This window comes from Ornithodoros turicata, chromosome 4 (genome assembly GCF_037126465.1).
Source record: "Ornithodoros turicata isolate Travis chromosome 4, ASM3712646v1, whole genome shotgun sequence".
Taxonomy (NCBI): Eukaryota; Metazoa; Arthropoda; class Arachnida; order Ixodida; family Argasidae; genus Ornithodoros; species Ornithodoros turicata.
This window is the reverse complement of record NC_088204.1, coordinates 72,890,974-72,909,647: the sequence shown is the minus strand read 5'-3', so window position 1 is coordinate 72,909,647 and position 18,674 is coordinate 72,890,974. Positions and strand designations below refer to the sequence as shown.

The following is an 18,674-nucleotide window of genomic DNA, read 5'->3' as shown; positions in this document are numbered from 1 at the left end:
GGAGAGCCACCCAGTTACAGGCTTATAACGTGTTCTCGCAAGCACGCACATGCGACAAACCATTACGGCCAGTTTTTCACTGTTGCTGCGGACAACGGTCTGGACTACCCGACTACATTGTTGTACGAACCATCTTCGCCAAATTTAATACGAGCCTTTCTACATCGGCACCTGTTGACAGGTGTTTTCCCCTGCGAATGTCTTTTTGTGTGTGTGTTAGCGACGCGAAGCAACTATGGCTATGAGCGGCGTACAGACGTCGACAGATGGAGAGAGGACAACAGGAAGGAGCGGGGTACAGGAGGTTAGTATGTGTCCTGGGCCGACTTCAGGGGGAACTGTGTCGACATTCGTACTTGTGAATGTGATTCTAGGGCCGAACAGAATATATATATAGAAGACGCAGTCTTCTAGAAACTTCTAAAGAAATCGCCATGATAAGTAACGAATGAATGCTATTCTTCCTTGCTAATATGTTGCTATGATCTTTATTATTTTTGCGATTCCAGATGACATCTTCCTCATAGTATTTATGGTAGTGGTTATGATATTTAACTACTGTATTTATACGATGGAAATCCAGAAGATGTGGGTGTTTTACTTTGTATTTAAATGATCATATTGAAAAGTATTTATGTAGAGTATTTAAAGGGACTCTGACCAGAAACTGTGGGAGCTCTTTCGTACTTGTAGTCGATAAAGCACCCAACAAGGACTCTCCATGCGAAAATTCACGCATTAAAACCCCACGGTTTCTCTAAATTCGAATTTTAAACATTCGACTTCATCCGAGTGCAGCACGCCTAGCGTCAAACCGAGAAAACATACGTTTATATAGAATATCCACCCCGGCCCACCATCAAGATGACGTCAACACGGGGGCCACTCGCAACTTCCACAATTGGCTCAAACGCGTCACGTGGTCACGCAATATCTGTCAATTTCCTTCATGAAATGGCATTTCTACGTTAATATGTTTTTGTTACAGAGCCTCAAAAAGAAAAATATACCCTGCATTTATCACCTGCAACAGTTTCTACGATTTTCTTTTCAATCTGTACACGGCGTTCGATATATGCTTCCGTATCCGGTCAGCTGTAATGGATGCCGTATGCCGAGCTTGCGAACTGCGAACTTGTGTGACTCCCGGTTCATCCTCTTTGTTCGGGTCATTGGGTTGGTGTTGGAGTTGGTCACCATATTCTGAACGTTTCACCTATCGTTGCGGTGTACTGTTCTTGATCTGCTGCGAAGCGACGAACCGCAACGGCAGTCACTCGCCTCAGCGAACTTCTCTCTGCTGCATCTCAAAGGAGCATGGGGACCTGATGATACCTTCAACTAAAGAAACCAAATGTGCTCTCGTGTGGTCCTGACGGAAAAGTAGTATCAACAAGGTTAGCACACTTATTTTTCAGTTCCAAGTCTACGTACTGAAAACCATGCAGGTGCAGTCGATCATTCTCGTAGCTGTTGTGTAACGCGTATGCTTTCTTACATATCCCACAGAACCCTCCACTTTTTCAACCAAGTTATCTTTATGAGACCCTTCTGATGGCTTCTTACTAGGCTATGCGGCTCCGAAGCATTGGGATGACGAAGCGTCGTGGTAGCTGCACCTCTGCCTTCGAAAAATGAATCAGTCATTCCACACTGTGCTTACTGGCTTTGTATAGAGTCTGGCAAATCCGACAGACTTGGACTGCCTTTTTCAAGAAAGTTTAAAATGTAAGTATGTGTATATTGGTTTCACATATCCACCACATATTGAGCGTGTGTATGATTGTACTTTATATGCTACAGCGTATCAGCATACATTATTATTCAACACGTAGTGTGGCAAACTCGACATCAGTCACACAAAGCCAACAATTGCTTTTTCTTCAATTGCTTATTTTTATCATATCATGTTTTTGTCTATATCTCAATTTACCAACCAACAAAGTATATTATTTTAGTATAATCGTCTGATATTTAACAAGTCACAGTTTTACCATGGTTTTGGCGCACTATAGCCCGAGTTGCTTATGTGTCATTAAATTGAATCATCCTCAACTGCCATTATTCAATTGATGTGCCAGGTGGATATAATGATATGGCGAGATATATTTTTTTGCTGTCATCCTGGAATTGCTCATTTCAGAAGAATAGTCACCGTGAAGTTTGTTTTCGTTTTCAGAAACATTAAGAGGACTAAAACCAAACACTTTTCTTTCAGAGCATCCCTTATGCACCTGCATTTCAATTCCAATCTGTATTACAAGAATGACAGACCACTCAACAGAGATAAACATCTGAAACTGAAAGAGCTGGAATGAAGATACGTTAATCTGTGTCAAAGGTTCTTAGTATGTATGCGAGTCGAGGACATAGGTCTCAAGCTTATTCCTGTCTTCAGAAGAGGTGACAACTATGCTCCTTCTATCTATTAACCAGCTCCACTTTTTAGGGTTCCCTGTAAACTAATGGAGCACATCATGTACTACCACGTTGTCAACCAAGTTGAGTCTGTCGATTTCTTTTTTTAAATTCCAGCATGGCTTTAGAAAAGGGTATTCAGGCAAAACTAACGTAGTGGAATTCGTTCACAGCCTTTCAAACTGTCTTGATTTCTGGGTCCACATAGATGTAGTATTCTTTTTCTTTTGTAAGGGCTTTTGACACTGTGCTCTATGCTCGCGTGTTGGCTAAAGTAGCCTAATTAAAATTTGATCCTGCTACCTGGATATGCAGTTTCTCAACTAACCGTAACTGTGGCGACAACTCGTGAGGAGCACCTATCGTATCGCCACCATGCAGCATTTCTTATGTTACAATCGCTTCAAATTTTAATCTAGTCAAAAGCAAGGCCTTTTGGTGATCGGTCTTGTATGATTACATGCCCCTCCGTTATGTAACACCACACTGGGTTCTTCAACCTATGAGAGATAAATAAATATATTGCCAAGTAAATTGTCTTACAAGGCTCGTTATTCCATTTCACCACACTACCACAAGCAGTTGTTAGAGTAGTGGCCCAGGGTATATGAGCTCGCCACTAATCATCATTCAAACAAAGTTCATAATGTAAAATCCTTTACTCAGAACACCGGCTTAACACAACAATTAAGAATAAAGAGGGTAAACGTTTCATTGCCTATCCAGGTGGCATCATCCCTCCAACAGAGAACAATCAAAAACAACATCAAAGGAGTCAAATCGGTGGTCCGCATTCCTTTCATCCAACCTATTTCATACGCTATTTGGGCGGCACTGTGCCCATCAGGCATTTTGACTGTGCATATCAAGTTGAGTGCATAGAATGTGATGCAACCTACATTGGCGAGGTAGACAAAAGACGTGGGACAAGACTAAAAGAGCCAGTTGCCAGGGCTACTAATGCTTAGCTTAACTAAACAGGACCGAATCAGTCTACCACTGCTGTCCTAAGGGACATATATTTTGATGGTGCAGTAACCTTTGCTCATGATTAGCGATGGGGCCCTAGAAAGTTCTTAGAATCCTGCTTTATCAGGTGTGATGCTTCAGCCTGTAATACATACCGTGACCCCCTATCGGATGTGTAAGATTCCCTCTTAGATAGGCTGATGTGCTCATCTTTGGCCTCTGTTGTACTGATGATGCCACCCGGATAGGCGACAAAACGTTTACGCTCTGTTTTTATTCGTTGTGTTGAGCGGTGTTTGCAGTAAAGGACGCTACATTATCAGGTTGTCACCCGGCTTTTGGAATATATTTTCAAATAAAGTTGTTGTTTTACAAAGCTCAATACATTGCAGAAATCATTCTTGTTGCCTATTGTTTTGGGGGTGCCATTCTTGCAGTCACATGAAGCACTGCAGGGCCAATTTAAAAAGTAAAGGCAGTCTGATTTATGTTCTTGCCGACATGGCACAGCGTATGTACGGGGTAGCTCCATTTCAGAAGCCTGAGAACACTCAAAGCAATTAGTGTGCTAGCATCAGATATGGTGTACAGCATTACATATTTGCTTTTGCTAGGGCAACTAAGAAGGGTGGATAGAAAAGGCAGTTACAACCTGTTTCCACAAAAGACACTCAGATTCATTAGCAATTTCCTCCAAGAGAGCCAAGGCTTTTTTTAGATTACTAGAACATGGGTACCTGGTTATAAATAACAAGAATTCATCTACCAGAAGTCAGTGTTTCAGACACCCTGCTTTCCATCAACACTATTAAAAGCTGTGTCCCCCAAACCTGCACAAAATTCCTGGAGAGTCTTTACTGGACACTGTTGCTGTCCCTCTCACCAGGTGCTCTCTATGAACCCAATTCACAGTTCTGGATGCACTGCCCGAGCTAACTTCAGCATGCTTTCCCAACACGAATGGTAACTGCTATGAGGAGTGTTGTACCTACTGAAAGCAACATGAAATTCTGTACCTTGACAGGTAATGTTGATATCCTTCTTAAGACCAAAGAGAGATGTTCCTTGCTCCCTTTCTTCCAAATCTTACTATCAGACGCAAGCCCACTTGCCACCAAGCCAATGAGTTGTGCCTCACAGTCAGTGCAATCAATGGAATCTATCACTGGAGCTGTTTTCCATCGGGATCTGATCCAGCACTGAGCCGTGAGTAGCCCTGTGAAAGTACCAGGGTTTCTTCTGTGCCAGCGTTTGTTTTCCTCCCCCCCTTCTTTTTATGTAGTAGCTGATTACTTTAGCCTTGTACTGCTTTGGAGATTGAAGACGTGGAGATGATGTAAGAGGTGGAACTAGGCTTTATGCAAAATGAGGCAAAGTGTGACTATGTACAAATCTTCTGAGAATGTTTATGTATCATTCACACAAAGAGAGGATACGTGTTACATCTTTTTCCGGTTTTGAAATTTATTTATTTATGAATATATCTCAAAGACCACTGCAGGCATTACATGAGGGGGGACATCAACATGGGTCACTTAACAAATACGGAAGTTACAAGGAACATACATTTTTGGAAGACAAGACTCTATTTTTTGTTCGTTCATCAGTCTTGGTGAAGAAATTGTTCACTGTAGCAATGGTACACAATGTCACGAAAGGAGTGCTCATCTATCATCCCGCAAGACTCATTAAAAAGGACTAGTGTTGTGTTTCAACACAACATGTTGAACTCATGAACCATGCATCATCCTGAGAGCTATAGATCATCCTAAATACAGATGCTGAATTATCTTAAATGTGATGGACGAGCTGTGCGAAGAGGTACCCCCAGTTAGGATCTTGGGTACTTGAAGCTTGTGGCATTTTCTGTGGGAAAGGCTTGCCAGACCCTCTTCACTGCACAGGCTGGGATGACCATGATCTTGTTTTTCCCAAGCTTGTGCCATACTCACCTTGGAAACTGGCGATACGCACTGCATCGTCTACACAGATGTACATAAAATATAGTTTAGGCAAATAGGTAACCGGTTACAGTACAGTGTGTGTGCAATGTCGTTTCTACATGTACCTGAGAGCAACTGCAGTTTACATGCCCACACCTTGTACATTACTACACATGTTGTGTTCTTTTAGAACCCAGCATTGTTTTACTTTTCACCGAATCGACAATCAAGAACACTCAATATCGCTAAAAACCTACGCTAAAACCTTATGCACAGGGCAATACATAAAAACGTGACTCAGGACACAGCACACTGACAATTACAAAATTGCCTATATTGGTTTTCTCCAGTTCAGAGTCGTGTACTGTATAGCCTTTTATGTGCTGCGCCCTGTACTGGAGTTTTTAACGACTTTATTGCAGGACCAAACCAGTTTTGGGCGCCCAAATTTTAACATCGTTCGACAAGGACACATGTGACTTACTTGTGAATATAGTCGCTCATAGGTTAGCGCTGCCCACGGAGTTCAATATGCGACCTTCAGGACAGTCATATTGAAGAATAGAAGTTGGAAATCTTTGTGGGTTGTAATGCACTCATACTGCAGTCATTCGGCAGTGTTTTCGAGCTCCTTGCAGCACAAGCATTCGACCTCCTTCGGCATTATGACACACCAGCCACACCGGCACCATGAACAGCAAGTGCGCATTAGATATCAGAACACGAAATTTCTGAGAACGTTTACATGTTCGATCACAGTGTGCGTTAAAAAGCTCATCGCTTACCTGAAGACAGGCGACTCATGCGGTTTGCTTCATCTGTGACTGATGTTCGTAGAGCTCTAACTTCGTCTCGCATTCGCGGCATCGGCGACGTTTCGAAAGCCTACCGAGCTGTTCAGCACGCAGAATTTTCTTCTGGAATCGCAGAAAGATCAGGAACAAGTTCCGGGCTCTAAGTCTCCGCATTTCTTCCTTCGACGTCCATATTGAAGATCGCTCTCCGGACGGATGCCGGCGCTCTCACAAACTCACTAACAACAGAACTTCCGGTCCGGGCGCCCAATGAAACGTGGCCCTCGTGATTTCGTCACGCACACGGAAATTGGCGGATGTCCACTGCAAAGAGGCTAGATTTCGGCTCCGATTGCGCGAGTTGAGGGGGAAAAGCGAAGCCGGTTTTCAGCTCCCCGTTTGGCAAACTTTGCCTCCGCGCACAGCCAAAATATTTCGCGTGTGGCTTGGAGGCATATTATACCTTCGTAATAGATGCAAACGAAAGATTTGTCGAACTTCTGGTCAGAGTCCCTTTAAATACCTCTTTCAACAAAGTATTTCGCATTTATATTTAAATACTCAAAAAACATATTAATGCCCATCCTGGGACACCACCTCCTCGCCGGCCTGAAGCGAAGCAATGCAGCCCACAAGGTTTTGTTAGAATATCCGTTGACCTCGAGCTTTAGAAAGAAGCTTACACACTTAAGTGTGTATACAGGGTGTCTCAGAAAACGTGTCATTGAATTATAATAAAAAAACCACACCACCTAGAGTCATGGGGTCAACGGTATTTGTTCTTACTGGGTTTTTGCCACCTCCTCATGTGAATGTCGTGTAACGTAAGTTTAATTATGTAAATTTTTGCGAGCTTAAGTCGGAAATTTGCCTAGCAAAGGTCACTTTTTTACCCCACCAATGTGAAGAGCGTGTATAATTTACTCAAATTAATGATAATTGACAGGGATATTCAGGAGCTATCCCATCGGAAAAAAATAGCCGAACATCGTGCTCTACGGAGGTCGCACAGAATAGCGCACGATGAATTTTCCAGCACAATCTGTGTCAGTCCGACGAAAGGAGGTTGGAAACCCAGCCCACCTCTGCATCACAGAAAGAGATAACGCAGGCATTGCTTATCACGTCCGACTTTCGCTGGGATAATGGTTTCCCTCTCCCAATTTTAGGAACTGTTACTTTTTTCTACTATCACTCTGTGGGCTGGCTTCGGAACCTCCTTTCGTCAGACTGCGAGCGATTGCAATCAGAAAGACATCGCGCGTTATGGTCCGGTGCTCCGAAAAGCATGATATTAGGCGATTTTTTCCGATGGGATAGCTCATGAATATCACTGTCAATTATCATAAATTTGAGTGAATTCGGCACGCTCTTCATATTGGTGAGGTAAAAAAGTGACCTTCCCTTGGCAAATTTCTGAGTTCAGTTCGCAAGTATTTGCATCATTAAACTTGGGGTACATGACATTAACTTTACAAGGTGGCAAAAACCTAATAAGAACAAATGCCGTTGACCGCATGATTCTAGGTGGCGTAGTTTTTTTATTATAAGTCAATGACAAGTTCTGGGACACCCTCCCTATTGAAAAAACCCATAAGTAATTCATATAGGTCCTGTGTAAAATTATATAGGATGCTACAGGATCCTTATGGGTTATTTAGGAACCTATATAACTCCTGTGTAGGTCATTATGGGATCCTGTACGAGTCCATGCCGGAGTCATGTAGGAGCCATAAGGTCCTATATAACTCCTGTGTAGGCCATTATGGGATCCTAAACGAGCCCATGCAGGAGTCATGTAGGACCATGCAGGACCCATAAGTTCCTACACTGAGGATGTAGGAGTTACACGGGTCCTATATGTAGACCATGCAGGAGTCATACAGGGTCACATACGGCCACATAGGAGTCATTCTTTGCCGGCCAGTTATAAGTCCCTGAAACCCTGAAACAAGTAAGAACGTGCAGGAACACATACCAGCCCTCCTAAAATCAATATAAAATATTTACATGTAAAAATTTTATATTGATTTTAGGAGGGCTGATATGTGTTTCATTTCATGATGTGTTCGATTCATTTTTGGAACATACATACAAGTCAATTACTGATCGACCAAAGATCAAACATAAAATGATGCGTGCGTTCCATGCACACATTTGGCACATTACAGTACTTGGCGTTTTTCAACCGTCCAGTGGTTGTTGAACCCCATCCAGCGATATTGCTTTGTCGCTCGATGGGTTTCCGGGTCTAATATCTCGGCCTGCAGCTGTCATATCGGGACGCGGTTTTTTGTGACGAATTCCCGTTTCTTCCCCCTTCGCTTGCATGCTCGTGGCTTGTGAGAAATCCTGACAGTTGCCGAGATATTTGGAAATTCAAGGCCGCCGCCAGTGCTTCCGACACCTCCAAAGTCCCGTACCTCTCGCCCCGTTTATCGGATCGAGACCAAAATTTAGGTCCGAACAGGTCTGGAATAGTTCTACGATCGCTCAAATCACACTAGCAGCTGATCTCGTGGTTTAGAAGTTGTACGAGGAGACGCGTTAGAAACGCCGTTTTTTCGAACTTCGGGGCCCTTTTTCGGAAATAAGCTCGAGTCGGACATGATGTATCTTTGGAGAGCATACTGTTATCGACGCGGTGCACGTGGTAAAATTTACCACACTTTTCCAACTTTAGCGGTTCTCGAGTTACAGGTTTCCGCGTTTACTGGCCTCCCAGTACATGGGACCGACGGCTTTTCCCCCCCAAAACGTTCCCCTTGTTGCGACATTGTCGTGTTTCCCTTCGTTGTGACAGTCTCGATGTGCTCTTTCGAACAGCGTTGATCCCGTAGACGCGCGACGTTCCGTTCTCGCGATATCGGCTTGAGAGTATGACGAGGCGACCAGTCTGGCTAACGCAACTCTGAAACGCTTCCCACTGTTCGGAGTCTTAACTCGCATACCCGACGTCCGATTCAGTTGAAATTTTGTGAGCATGTGCTCTGTTCTCTGATCTACAACTTTCTCATTCAAACCATCCGTCCATTTCCAGCGGTTAAGGCGTCATTCTCGAAATTCCTGACACCGACCACCATTTCCTGACTTTGTCTCCGTTTTCAGGTTTCAATCCCGCGGCGGATGCGAATTTCCTTTTAATGGATAAACGCACTCGATATAGGCAACGCGTAGAAACTTGCGGCACCTTTCTATCTCTCTCCGTTCCCGAGTTAGGACACCGTGGCAACGGCGGCCCTCTTATACATAGGACCGGGGCATTTTTCTCGATATCGGGTTTTTGTAGGCGTAGAAACGCGATTGAGGTCTCTTTTTGACGGGGAAAGCGTCCTCTTTCCGATAGTATTAGTCCCGTCCTCGCGCGACTTTCCGTTCTCTTGCCATAGTGCGAGGAGCGCCTGAACAGCGTGCATCTTCCTTCCCTTCCACCGCCGCCACCAGGCGGGGCTCTGGCGCTCTGGCGTTCATTTCGCTTGCAAAGTTCGTTGAGGTCGGACGCGTTTGTTCTCGCATCCGGATTTTCGCGTTTCGTTGTGGCTCTGGGCCCATCTGGTGCACCGAACTGCTGTGGATGTGTTATTCTGCTCTACAGGTGATGCCTGGACGTGCTTTCTTGTGTGCGTGTTGGAAGATACGTCCAGAAGCCCTTCGATTTGGTGAAGTAAAGGTTAGTTGCGTGCCAGTAGTGTCATGTTTCGTGCTTTTTGTTCGGTATCCTTTGCAGCATGTGGGTTCCTCCTACTTTATGCTCTCAGTGTGAATATTACCCTTGTGATTCCTATTACCTTATTTCTATCTGTTAGCTCAGTGTCCCTATTGGTAAACCTCCAACGCTTATCAGGGTTAAGATGTCACATGTGATGCTCCAGTGGCCCCGCTACTTACGACGAATTTGTGAATTTCAGATGTTTTTCACGGATCGATTTTCGTGAACAACGCAGATGAGCCAGCACACACACGACGTGGGAAAATGAACAGATACGTCACGGAAATGTTGAAAGACATCAAGTAAGTCGCGTCAAAGTACGTTGCAGAGCTCTTCACTGATTTGTGTTTACTGTGAAACAGATGAGGCATACGCCTCACCCATGCAACTCCGTCATCTGCTCCACGGCAGTGCAAGCTTTTACAGCTGTGTCCTTGAATGTAAAAAATTGTGAATGGTATTAATAAATAAAGGGAAGTAGATGGTATTTTATTGTACTCCTCTCTTATTATTTTTGTTCATTGCATGTGTATGCATGTATCGCCACAGCCAAATTTCATACCGTGTCCCCATACACGCAGTGTACAGATCATATAGGAGACGCAGGTCCTACATCTCCTATAATACCTATATTGCTCCTATAAAACCTATAACTCCTGTGGAACCTACACCACTTATAGGTCCTATATCCAATAACATCATATGAGGATCTACATATAGGATTTTTCAGTAGGGCTGTATAAGAAGTCTCTTGATTGTGTACAAGTAGAATCGATGCGCTTTCTTTTTCACTTTTTTTCTTTTCTGGGAGACTTATTTTCGCCCTATTGGCTTCGTGGCAGAACGCATTGGCGTGCCTTTTTGCTTCTGTTAGATATTTCAAAACAATGGGTTCACCAGCAAGTGTCCATGTTAGGCACGAAAGGTGAACCTGTCTGCACTTTCCTGAACCGCTTTGCAACTTTGTGCACAACTGTAGAATGCCTCATTCCGATGACGAAAGCAGCGACGGGAGACTCAGTGTGGTTTACTTATCTGGGGTGAGCAGTTACTTAAGGCAAATGGCGGAAGTGTCGCTTCTGTCTTGAGCAGTCCGTGCCTACTGGAAGCGGTCCCCGGCGCGGCAGTGTGCTCGAGCCGGCGTGGATAGGCAACGAAAGCACCAAGCGACTAAGTTGGCCTAGTGGGCAACACAATTGACAACACAGGGCCATTCTTCTTGTGGAAGGAACAAAAATGTTGTCTCAGTTGCAAAACATCTAGATCCTCGAGACCGTTGCTTCCCTCTATGCTTGAGAGCGCTACGGTCCTAGAAAATAGGAGGACAGCTTTCCGCCATTCCTCATTGTTATGTTCGTGCGCTTTTGTCATAAAATTATAGAGTTGAAAGGAGAATGAGGCAAGCTATCTGGTATGACAGGGACTGAGGGATCTTACCTCGAGTTTGAGGAGGACCAAAGGGACAGCCGTAACTCCACTAACTCAGAACCAGCAACGAAGCTTTAATTTTCGCAATACAAGCGCATCAAAGGGAAAGAACCTTAAGGTGAGAAGGTTTTAGATCGGTAGAGGGGTTAGTAGCGCTTTCCAGTATGCGGGCCAAGTATGCCGCTTCCATGATGACACGTGTATCTTTTATCTGATATACGCACTCAGTTTCGTTGAACAAGAGAGCACAATTTCGAAGCCCTCGCACATGCCTGACGTTTTCCGACGTTCTATCACAATTCTTAACAGCTAAGGAATGTTCTCTAAAGCGCTCCAGAACACATCGCGCAATTTGCCCGACGTAGCATACTCCACGTGATAATAGTATCTCGGTGCCACATTCGATTCGAGATTATGCTTCAGTGAACATGTATGCTCTTGTACACTCTTCCGCATTGCGCACTCTAGGATTGCTCACATACAAGTGCAAGATGTTCCCAAATCGTGATGTTTTTGCTAGCCTACATCAGGTCTATGTTCAGCCTCGTCTCGTCTACGTATCATTAATATGGAACTGTCTAAGTAACACTAAGTCTCACCGCCTAGAAGCTGCCCAAGAACTTGCACTGTCTGTATTTCGGTCAGTCCCCGGGACTCCAGTCGTACAATTACGGACATCTACTCCACCATGTTAGCGACATTACTGATGCCATTTTCTTGTACAAATGCATTTATTCTCAAATTGACTGCCCAAAGTTACTAGGATCTCTGCATTTTGCTGTTCCTGGTGTGTTCTTACGAAAGCACCCCACATTTTTTTACCGAAATGTATGTAAAGGAAACCCTACCTCGCGAGGCAAGACAGTCATAAACTCGCTGTCATGTGATTTTTTTTAATCTATTCCCGTTTTACGCAAAGAGGTCGTATCGAAAGTTTTCCATTTGTGAATTTCATCCATTTTCATTGTGCCATTTTTTTTTATTTTATATTCCGAAGTGTCTCCGATGTATTGCATATAATTTCTGCTCTCTTTTACTCATATAGTTACTCCTACAGTTTCACGTATCTGTAATGTGCAATACGTTATGCGAGTCGTGCATAGAATGTTAGATATAAGCAATCTATCCAACGATATTATTGTATATCGGCTCCGTGGATTATGTGCGTATTATGAAAACTGTGCGTGTAATGTACTCGTATATCTCCTCTGTCGTTTTCAGCACTATGTACAATTTTTTGAGCGTGCGCCCACGACAAGGCCCTCGAGGTCGTTTTTGGGCATGTAATAAAAAATGTTATTATTACTATTATTATTACTTAATTGGCGTATACTGTGGTTTTATTAGGGGTATAGAATATGGTTACAACCGACACAAAATAAATACATATATGCAGAGGAAACTCGTTAATATGACCACGGCCGTTCCCGAGGATTTTTTTATCATAAAGCGAATTACAATATTAACGAACACCATGCACGTGTTATACGGGTCGCACTATAGCGTTTACGTAAGCTTCGAAAGGTAGAAAATTGCTTCAGCTGGTAACAGAATACGAATAATGAAGCATTGTTTAAAATAATGTATGGATTTAATGTATGTATGCTTGGTCGCCCATTGAAGCTGACGCATACACGCTTCTTCCTTCCGGCAGTCAGCTCTGTTCGTCTGCGCTCCTTCCCAAGGAAATGGTCGAAGACTCCCAAGGTACTCCCAAGGTAATGGTCGAATGTCGTTCGACTACAGCAGGTCACTATGACCATATGATCAAGGACACTGCTCTTTTAAGCACGTCAGACAGGGCCATCGTGAGTTACACTGAAAGCGGGTCCGCGTTTTGGCCACTATAGGTCAGGAGACCCACCGGTTCAGTGACCAACGGTCGTAGTACCGAGGGTAAAGTACAGCCCTAGATGTGCGGAAAATACCGGTCATTGTTGTAGAAACGAAATTTCGTATTAACGAACAAGTGTTACATGTGGGGACGATTGGGAGGAAACGGTTCCTGAGAAGAACGGTCATAAAGCGAGGATGTCGTATTAACGAACAAGTGTTACATGTGGGGACCACTGGGAGGAAACGGTTCCAGAGAAAAACGGTCATAAAGCAGGGATGCCGTATTAGGGAGTGTTGTATTAACGAAGAAATGTTACATGCGGGGGTCATTAAGAGGAAACGGTTCCCGAGAAAAACGGCCATAAAGCGACGGAATGTCGCATTAACCAGTGTCATATTAACGAGGTTCGACTGTATTACATTTGCGTGGTGCCTGTGTGGATACGACATCAAGCTGCTTAAAGCTCACCCTGCAAACAATGTAGCGCATAATATATGGGGACACAAATTCTGAGAATGTCACATCACGCGACAGCCGCCTGTCGTTGTCGCACGCGACACTTTCAAAGGCGTTATGGCTGTCAGAGACCTACGGTCTGTAAACATCGATTATGCATTCCAGCGCATAAATAGCATAATGTGGCGTTCGCTTCCTCCACTTCCTGGCAGGGGTTCCTTACTCGGCGTAATTAACGACAATGAGAAGGAATATGATGCTTTTGGTTTCCGTCGTAGGTAAGTAGGCACGTTTTTCACGCTTCAACACATTTTTTAGATTACTGAATTAATTATGATTAACGATTCCTGAGTTGCTATGAAAACAAGGCGTTAGGTACAGCGTTCTTCTAATATAGGTATATTAGGTTTTCATTTTGTTTTTCAGCTTTGGTAGCAGCGACAGGTGAGTTTCTAGTTGATGTTATTGCCCGGTAGGCGCTAAGCTTCGGATATAACGCGCACATTCTAGGCAATGTCAAAGTGTCCTCCTGATAATCGCTGATGTCTGTCGGCGTTGCGTGCCCTTAGTTTACGCCCATTATACCCAAAACCGTTTTTTTTTAATGATCTGGGACTGTGAAGTACTATGCTTGATCCGAATACGTCATAAAATTGTAGCCACATTGCAGCCATGACTCAACATTGCACGCCGTGAAGAGAATTATTCAATTTGGGTGTTTCTGAGAGAATCAATAACGATTGCGAAAAATTAGGGCGTCGGGGGATAGCATGCATAAGCCTGAGTGTCAGCTGAGGTGGTGATGTCAATATAGTGGAATACATAAGTTTCGCTTAGATAATGTAGTCCCAACATAATGTAAAACCTGGTAAGGGCATGTCAAACGATATAACGATGTACCATCACCTACGTACACCGTCCTTTGGAGTTGTCTAAAAATGATGAGGATTGCCAGCAAAGACAGCTCTATCACTACGCGAACCGGTTGGCTACAGTTGGCTACGCGAGGTTGAAACAGTGCAGTACACTAACTGGCGATTTTTAAATGACCGTTGACTGGATCTGCTGCCCCGACGCCGGTACCTGGCGCCGGCGCTGGCACTTCATACGTCGACCTAGAGCCGATTGAAGCCCACGCCCGATCAAAGGAACCCCTTCCGCGCTTTCGTTGAGTATTACACGGCGGTGCTGGTGTTCCCTTCCATTAAATGGCTCCTCCGCCGCTCACGACTCTCAAGGCGGAGGGAGGCGTCGAGTGGAGGATCGTTTTAGAATACAATCGTGCAGGTGAATGCCTGTGCCTCAACTGAAGTAGACAGCTGCAGGCAGATACGGGATGGGCAGGCAAGTCGACCTAGATCTCCATTTTGATCACAGCGCTTTGCTCGGCCATGCGTACTAACTGGTGTGGCCCACAGGGAAATCAAAAGAACAAAAGAACAAACAATGCTTGGGGTTCCCTACACCAGCAAGGAAGTCACGTCTAGCACTGCTCGGAACCGACCTTTTGTGGTAGGCAGCATGTACAATATTTTCGCTGCACTATATCTTATCACTCGCGCAAATAAATTTAGGAAAATGCCTAGAGAAAACAACCCTAAGCGATGCGGCACCACCTTGAGGACCCGACCCGATGTCCTGGCGTGACGCAATCAGGTCGTTGTAATAAATAGCACTATATAGCACTAGTGGTGGGAGCAGCCGCGAGGCCTTATTTCTCACCGAGCATTCGCTTGCTGCGTGTGATATTCTCCACGTCGTGGGCCGAAGTCAGCACCGCTCGGGCTGTCTGAGAACGTCGGGGGTCTCTAAAGGGTGCGCACATCGAAGCCCTCTCGCGTTCGCTACAGGTCAGCTATCAGAGCCGTTCTTGTGCAAGAGCACGTGCTGTTTGTTGTGCAATACACCCAACGCAATACGCAACGAGCCAATAAAGGAATAAATTATCGAGGAGGGCGTCACTTCTTCTTTGAGAACAACCTGAGAGAGGTGTGTTTTACTGTGCTAATCCTCCATTGCTTATATCTCAACATGTCACACCAGGAGCGGAAGCATTCGACGGATCCAAGTACAGTTGTGACTTAGGAACTCTTGGCGACAAGCACTGTCACGAAGTTTGCACGGCCGTGGGATTTACTAGGGGTACCTGTGTCCCAAGTGAGATTGATCCGAGTCCAACTTGCTCATGTGTCCGCGTCAGCAAGGTTGATTAACACATCACCGTTCAGCATACCAACAATGACGTCAGTTCTCCTACCCCACTTTTTAACCAGGACTGAGCTGACCATCACATCTTCAGTTTGATGAAGGAACCCTGTAAAAGAAAATAAAAAAAATACTACTCGAAATACACGGTCCGTTTTTTTTAAATAAAAGGTAGCGTAATATATTGGCCAAATATTGGGTGAGTATCGGCAATACTGGTCCAATGTCCAGCCAATGTTTGGCCGCGATGTTGTGTTCCTTGGGTCAGCACGAGGACGCCGATATTTCGAACAGAGTCTGTTCTTGTTCGGAGCATTGTCCTCATCATTGGCGTGATACATTTTGAGGTTTAGGGGCGACGAATTAAAGGGTGCATTGGTGGATGGGAGAATTCTCACTGGGCTCTTACGGCAGATGTTAACAACCAGCGTCCTTGAGGCGCTTTTTGAAGTGCGGGAGTCAGTTAGGTGAACGAATGCATCTTCGCAACAAAGTTGCTTAGAAAGAGAAGAAGGACAGCGGTTATTTTGCCGGTTTTCTGCTGTGCGTCAATATTCAGCACTCATTTATTGTAGGTAAGCTGTGTTCCGAAAAACAAAAAATGCGTAGGGAACAAACAAACAAACTCATTGAAAGCTCATCTTGTTTGCTGGAGAGCGTCCTCTTAGTTAGCGTAGAAAGCTGGAGTGATTAGACGATGTACATTGGCAATAGCAAACAGCACTATATACACGATGCGTCCCGTGATGTCTTGCGTATTCTAGTTCTTCGTTTCCAATATCTCATATTACATTACGGCTTACATTATAGTAGAGGAAGTTACTGGGACACACTGAAAGCCGGAAAGCCGGAACTTCGACACATCTAACAGAAAACCTATGCACTGAATTGTATTATATTTGGAGTAGCCAGTTCTGACTAAGTCGGGACGAACCTCTCCATATTTTTCTTCCTTTTCCAATTCCAATTCACTGAACTGATTCTGCCTCGATATAAGAGTTGTTTGCAATAGGTTCTCAATGTTCGTAATTAATTCCTAGTCTTCTAATTGTTAATAAGATTCTTTATTTGCAATTCGTGTTAACATTTTTTTTTATTTACGCCAGATGTCAAGGGATATATCTACGAACCTAGCCTCCTCCAGGCGTTCTGCGCTTCCAAGTGTGTCTGTGTACCTCGTACACCTACACGTATTGCCCTTTACGTGACCAACCCCCTTTCCATATCGCAAAGCATGTCTGTTGCTTGCCCTCCCTTCCACATCCCCTCTACAAGAGCAACGGGGCAGTTTACCGCCATGACGGCGGAGAATAACCCACCACATCATCACCCCATTTATGCGTGTGTGTATGTTGCTTGCCATAATAATATCTGTCACGGGGTTGCCACAGCTCAGACCTCGATTTCAAGCGATCTCTGCTACAGGAGTAGAGCGAAAAGTGAGTCAACATACTGGACTGCACACGACGACCTCTTTTGAACGACAAATTCTGAGGCCTGCATCTGGGTGGGCGGAGACGTGGGATATTATGTTCTGATGATTGTGTTCTGGCCTAAGCGTTCCGCGTTCCAATCAAAGCTGTCCTGTCTGCAAGAGCTGATTACTGAATATCAGAAGCTTCGTGGTGTTTTCGTCGTCTGTAGCCGGGAGGTTCCACGTGCTAGTTTTAGGAATACATTGTGGTACACGCATATATGCGACTGTTTGAGTTAATAGTCGTAGTACTTTGCTTGTGCTGATAGTCAGGAGGTGGTCGAGCTCCGAAGCTAGGTACATCTCTTCAAGTGGCCTCGCAGCGACAGTATACGTACACGAACCAAAGCTGACCATTAGCAAAGTTGAGGTGCAAGCAAGATGGGGTAAATTCGAAGAACGTGCAATTTCCATGAGGGTGAACGAAAAGAGAGGCACAAAACGGAACCCGGAAGTCCACACGGCAAGACTCCATTGACATTGTCTTTTTGCTAATAAATTGTATGTTCTCTCCATCATCATCATCATCGGTTTGCAGTGAAGATATCTGTCTTCTTCTAGGGAGATCAATCTGTCGCTCGTACATGAATGTTACAAATGTTGCAAAGTCATGTAGGCGGGGCTAAAGAGTAATTCTCACTGATTTTTTTTCGGCTATTTCTGTTGCGATACTGTGCGTAGTTTTTGTTGGGTCTGTGTTTATCCGTGGAGGACTTCATATTTCTGTAAAAAAGAAGTGACGTTCATTGGCACTTTTCAAATTTCAATTGAAGAAAATAAATTTCCCTCAATTAAAAATTGTCCAAAGTCTTCCTAAATGGCGGCAAAAGTTTCTAGAAGGTAATTGCCGAAAGTCCCACAACCCTCCGGCGAGTACGTCGCCAGTTAGAATTTATTTATTGAATTATTATATATATATATATATATATAAAAGTGAAATAATAAGACTTGGACTACAGATTACAGGAACGTTAACAACAACTAATTTATTTATAGGGCAATTTAACACATAGATTAAAAAAAAAGAAAAAAAGAATGGTCGACGTTTCGACAGTGGCACTGTCTTCGTCAGGACAAAAGAGGTACAAGGGTTGCATATTGCTTAAATAGGTTTCCTGGGTGACGTCACAATCGGTGCAAGTATGCCACGTGGCAGTTGTCTGAGTCATATTCTGGAACATTCCGCAAGGTCAAGTCCGGGTGGTGATGTCACCTTTCTTGGGGAGCCAGCTCAGGGTGAGCTGTACTGAGGCCATAGCTGAAAAGAAAAGAAAGAAAAAAGGAAAAATAAAAGGAAAAAAATGGGAAAGTATATCCCATCTAGACGACCAGATTCCTTACTGTTGAAAGTACACCGGGATCTTCGTTAATGATTGATTGGAATTTGTAAATGAGGTAAGACTCGCGTTGTTCCCTGCCTCTATCGGAGCTAAAGTTTGAT

General features: G+C 44.2%; 1 long non-coding RNA gene across 1 annotated transcript; it reads left to right on the top strand.

The window, feature by feature from the left end:
* The first annotated feature begins 13,692 nt into the window (after positions 1–13,692).
* LOC135393474 (uncharacterized) lies at positions 13,693–15,902 on the top strand. Its single transcript, XR_010422646.1, has 3 exons — positions 13,693–13,832; positions 13,981–13,998; positions 15,598–15,902. It is a non-coding gene; the product is annotated as an uncharacterized LOC135393474 (long non-coding RNA).
* The last annotated feature ends 2,772 nt before the right edge of the window (positions 15,903–18,674 follow it).